This window comes from Nycticebus coucang, chromosome 3 (assembly GCF_027406575.1).
Source record: "Nycticebus coucang isolate mNycCou1 chromosome 3, mNycCou1.pri, whole genome shotgun sequence".
Lineage (NCBI taxonomy): Eukaryota > Metazoa > Chordata > Mammalia > Primates > Lorisidae > Nycticebus > Nycticebus coucang.
The window spans coordinates 70,027,983-70,033,853 of NC_069782.1; positions in this window are offsets into that span (position 1 = coordinate 70,027,983).

A 5,871-nucleotide genomic window follows, 5' to 3' on the forward strand; every position below is an offset into this window, starting at 1 on the left:
GATTTTGATGTCCATGTTTTCCCTATAGGCCACGTGGGGTGGCCAAGTGTCAGGAGAGGAGGGCTCAGGTCTGGACAAAATCAAAGCAAAAGCCATGGGCTACCCCGGCTAGGAAGGGTGCCTTGGAGGACATGACACGTCATAAAAGGGCCAACTTGGTTGAAGTTAGCTCTCCAGGGCTCCCCCCCACCCCCGCAGCCATAGTCCTACCTCTGCCCACCTTTCGCAGGAAAACAGAGGTATCCCCCTCACAGTTCTACTTTTGTGTCCTGTATGCTCTGCTAAGCCAACCTCAGTCCCCATCATGTTCCTGATACCCACATGGCCAAGTTCTGTGTCCTCCCCGCCCACCCCTCACCTGGTTTCTGCCATACATCTTGGCCACTGTTTCCCTCCTACCTCCCTGGTGCTTCCTACCAGGGCCACCTTCTAACTATTTCCCAGGGTGTTTCTTCTGCCCCACCAGGGGTCCTCCCCCAGCACCCCCTCCCTTGGTCAGTGGTTCACTAGGTCTTGCCATATAACTGTACTCATGGCTAAGGTGCATCACAGCAAAGAGCTGCAACGGAAAACCAGCAGACAGAAAAGGCACAGAGGGTGAAGTCGAGGGGAAACCAGGCAGAAGCTCCCAGAATCTTTTCCCAGTGGGGCCACACACCACATGTTTAATTCCCCCAGCAACAAACGTGCAGTGTGACTATCAGAAGCTCAGAGACTCCACAGCCAGATTCTTACTGGGGCTAATCATGTAGACACCCTTGGCCTGGCACATAGCAAGATTCCAGACTCCAGAAAGAAAGCATGTGTTGAGCATAAATGGCGTTGTTTGCTCAAAAAAGTTTAGACTGGGTGCAGTGGCTCATGCCTATAATACCAACACTTCGGGGAGGCCAAGGCAGGAGGATCATTAGAGGCCAATAGTTTGAGATCACCCTGGGCAATATAGCAAGACCTCATGTCTACAAAAAAAATAGAAAAGCTAGTGAAGCGTGGTGGTGCACACCTATAGTCCCGGCTACTCAGGAGGCTGAGGCAAGAAGGTCACTTGAGAGTTCAACGTTACAGTGGCCACTAGTCTAGCCTGGGCAACGCAGCATGACCCTGCCTCTTAAGAAAAAGTTTAGGCACAGTTTTGAGCCACACGTGTAGGGAAGTTACCAGGAGGGAATTTTACCAGCTAAGGGACCACCTTGCCAGCAGGCCTTTCTCAAGAATAAGTCTCAGGTCTGTTGCATTAATTTCTGCACACACTCCTGTGCCTTCAGACAGGTCACTGGCTTCAAAGTTGCGAATGCAGCCCAGATCCAAGTCTGAGCTCACCTGCGTGCTCCCTATTCCAATCTGAACATCTAATCAGCACCCTAAAAGTAACGCGGCTCTTACCTTGGGCTCCATCCCCTGTCTTTTTCATCGTGCCCAGTAACTGACCCCTCTTATGTTGGAGCCTTATGACCAAAACCTCTGTGACAGCTTCCTCATGGACCACTCAGCCTCCTTTGTCCTTCAAACTATTTCCAGTGTATCCTTAAGAAACAGAAATTGGGTGGCGCCTGTGGCTCAGTGAGTGGGGCGCTGGCCCCATATACCGAGGGTGGCGGGTTCAAACCCAGCCCCGGCCAACCTGCAACAACAACAAAAAAATAGCCGGGCGTTGTGGCAGGCGCCTGTAGTCCCAGCTGCTCAGGAGGCTGAGGCAGAAGAATCGCGGAAGCCCAAGAGCTGGAGGTTGCTGTGAGTCCTGTGACGCCATGGCACTCTACCGAGGGCGGTAAAGTAAGACTCTGTCTCCACAAAAAAAAAAAAAGAAACAGAAATCATGCTCAGTGCCTGCAGCTCAGCGGCTAGGGTGCCAGCCATGTACACAGGAGCTGGCAGTTTCAAATCCAGCCCAAGCCTGCCAAACAATGGCAACTACAACCAAAAAAAAATAGCTGGGCATCGTGGTGGATGCCTGTAGTCCCAACTACTTGGGAGACTGAGGCAAAAGAATCACTTAAGCCCAAGAGTTTGAGGTTGCCATGAGCTGTGATGCCACAGCACTGTACCGAGGGCTACACAGTGAAAGTCAGTCTGGGGGGGGTGGAGGGAGGAGAGAAACAGAAATCAGGCCACGAGCTGTGGTGGCTCACACCTGTAGTCCTAGCCCTTTGGGAGGCTGAGGCCAGGAGTTCAAGACCAACAAGAACAAGAGTGTCACCCCCACACACCATCTCTACAAAAAAAAAAAAATATATATATATATATAGAAAAATTAGCCAGGCACACCTATAGTTCCACTAGGAAGGCTAAGGCATGAGGATGGCTTGAGCCCAGGAGTTGGAGGCATCAGGGAGCTGGTTATGCCACCACACTCCAGCTGGGTGACAGAGCAAGAGCCTGCCTATTAAAAGAAAAATGAAGGACACATATATGGCCTCTAGGGTGAAGGAGTGAGCAAGGAAGAGCTGACATTCTCTCCTCTCAGAGCAACCAGCTGCAACCTAGTGGCCTCTGCAACCTAGAGGCCTGTTCCCAGGGCTCCCCCTCTCTGGACACCCCAAAGCCCACCAAGAAGGCAGTACAAACTCAAAAGGTTTAGGAGCCCCCAACCACACACTCCCTCCCCACCTCATAAGGTTAGGAGCCTGCCCTGAAAGTCTCCAGCTCAGCCGCCCTCAACATCTTGTATCTCTATCCTTGGGCTTCCGAGCACCCACTTTCAGAGGGCCCCAAATCCTGCTTCTAGAACTCAAAGCCCCCTGGCAAAGCCTGATACATCATCAAAATAGCTTACAGATTGCTGAAGAAGGAAATCCTCCTTCCTCAGCCTCCCAAAGTGCTGGGATTACAGGCATGATCCACCACACCTGCCCCCAAGTCAATTTTTGAACATTTTCATTATCTGGTCTCCATTAGCAGTCAGTCACTCCCCCTCCCGCAGCCCCTGGCCACCATTAATCTGCCTTATGTCTCTGGATTTGCCTGTTGGGAACATTTCATATCAATGGAGTCACAAAATACTTGTCCTTTTGTTTCTGGCTTCTTTTACTTGACATGAAGTTTTGGGCATCATCCACAGTGCAGCACATATCACTGCTTCTTCATTCCTTCCTAAGGCTGAACCATATTCCATTGTGTGGCTGGACCACATTTGGTTGATCTGTTCATGCACTGATGGGCATTTGGGCTATTTCTGCCTCTTGGACACCTTAGCTGTTCTCTATTCCTCAAGTGTGCCTAGTTCATTCCCTCCCCAGGACCTTTGCCCTTGCTGTCTCCTCTTCTGCCAGCATTTCCTACATATGAAATCCTTCAGCATGTGTCTCTTTATGGACTCTGGGCCCCAGCAGGGCAGGGACCATGTGTGTCCTGTCTCCAGCTTCATCCCTAGCATCTAGCATGGTGCCTGCACAGACCTGGGGCTCAGCCAGTGTTTGTGGGATCAATGACTGAAAAGAGACATTGTAGGAAGCTAGAACCATAAAACTGCACCAAGCCCAGCACTGGCAGAGCCCAAGGACTTCACCCCTCCCTAACTTCTGTGATTCCAGCCTTTTTTCAGCAGTGATAAAGCATCGTGATCACTAGTCTAAGGGCCACCTCACATAGGACCATGAACATCCCACTCACCAGCTGAGAAGCCCCCATGTATCTCCCTAGATGAAGCTGACATCGGACAGAGGGGGACTTTGGATTCCAGCCCCACTACCTCCCCACTGGGGCACCTCCATTCCCCTACCACACAGGCTGCCACTAGTCCCCTTCCTTCCTCTGGGGGCTGCATGTCTACTTGCAGGCCAAAAACTCTGAGGGGGTGAGGGGTTGTTCTGTTGTTTCTGAAAAGAAGTCGTTAGTTTGTGGGAGACCACATTGCCTAAGCAGGTCAGGGGAAGTGAGATGGAGCCCTTCCCCATGGGGCCTCAAGGAGCTGGGCCAGAACTAAGCCCTGTGTTCCTACAGACCTTGAACCCCCACCCCTCATGCCTGATTCCCAAACTTTCCAAGTGCCAAGGATCTCCCAGGCATATCTAATCCCCTCCCAACAGCACTTGTTCCTCACTGGGAGTGAAGCTGGGAGTCAGCCCAATGGGCTGCAGAGTGCATGGAAGATCAGAGGTGAAGTGATTTGCTCAAAGCAGCCCAGCCATGAGATCTGGAGCCCAAGCCTGCCTCTCCCACAACCAAGCACAGAGGCACTGGATTAAGCCACAATGAAGAATCCTGATGTTATTACTCTCATCTGAGCTCCATGCTCTCTCTGGGCTGTAGGGTTGTTTCTCCTATCATCTTCACGTGATTAAGGGGTTCTATTAACACTCCTACTTCCAAGATGTGGAACTGATAGGCTCAGAGAGGCTGAGCAACTCACCTAAGGCCACACAGCAAGTGAGCAAGAAGCCAGGTTCCATGTGTCTGTCTCCTGCTTGGGGCTTGTTGACATACAGACTCCAGACAACACTCCCTGCCCCCTGCCACCTGGAGAAGGAATAAGGGGTGGGGGGTGGGCAGTGAGAGGGGCACCCAGCTTCAGCCTACAGTGGGGCTTATCTAGCCCAGCTGGGCTAGGGTGATAGGCTGGTAGAGAGGCCCCTTGCCCAGCTACAAGTATCTGGGCCATTTTTTCTTTTTTGAGATAGAGTCTCACTATGTCACCCTCAGTAGAGTACCATGATGTCACAGCTCACAGCAACCTCAAACTCTTGGGCTTAAGCATTTCTCTTGCCTCAGCCTCCCAAGTAGCTAGGACTAAAGGCACCCGCCACAACACCCAGCTATTTTTTTTTTTTTTTTTTTTTTGTAGAGACAGAGTCTCACTTTATGGCCCTCGGTAGAGTGCCATGGCATCACACAGCTCACAGCAACCTCCAACTCCTGGGCTTAAATGATTCTCTTGCCTCAGCCTCCCGAGTAGCTGGGACTACAGGCGCCTGCCACGAGGCCCAGCTATTTTTTTGTTGCAGTTGTCATTGTCGTTTAGCAGGCCCAGGCCAGGTTCAAACCCGCCAGCTTCAGCATATGTGGCCGGCACCCTAACCACTGACCATGGGAACCAAGCCTATCTGGGCTATTTTTACATGCAAGACAAAGAGGAAGCGGTTTTGCCCGTATGCTCATGAGCACCCAGAGCACAGCCAGGAATGTGTTAAGCACAGGGGGCCACACTCTGGGCCCACAAAGTATGTGTAGGAGCTCCCAAAACATTCTAACTTCTTTTAAAATCAGGTAAAAAAAAAAACCAAACACATAATAAATATGTAATAAGGAATCCAGCCTGGACTACATCAGCCTTGATGCAATGTAAAATCTAATTAATTCTGAACGAGTTTTTGGTTTGTTTGGGTTTTTTTTGACCCTGTGCTCGCCCAGAGACTCACCTGTCAAGGTTCAGTCCAGTCTCAGAGTCTTTTCCTGTGTTGTTCCTTCCACATACAACACTCTTCCTGCACCAGCCCTAAATCCAGTTAACTCCTGTATGCCCCCAAATTCTTCTTTCTCTAGGTCTGCCCCACCCTCTGCCCCACCACCACCACCTTCCTGACAATCTGGCCACTTTGTAATGATGACATTAATGATTTTCCACTGATAGATAGATTACATGTGCCAGGAGAAGAGAGCTTGCACCTGTCTTGGGTTCACCCCTTGGTCCCCGGAGAAGCTGGCACATAACAGATTCTCAAAAAAAGCTCGCTGAAGGCTAGGCAGGAGCAAATTGTCCCCCCACCTGCAGCTTTAGTGGCTTTGGTGGACTGCAGATAGACAGCAACTTGGGTTGCCTTGGTCCCGCCTCCAGGGCTCACCTGCTTGCTAGAGGAAACAGAAACACAGAAACCGCCTAGGGGCGGCTGATCCCGCCCCACTGATGACAAGCAGACCCTGAATCGAAACCCAGGC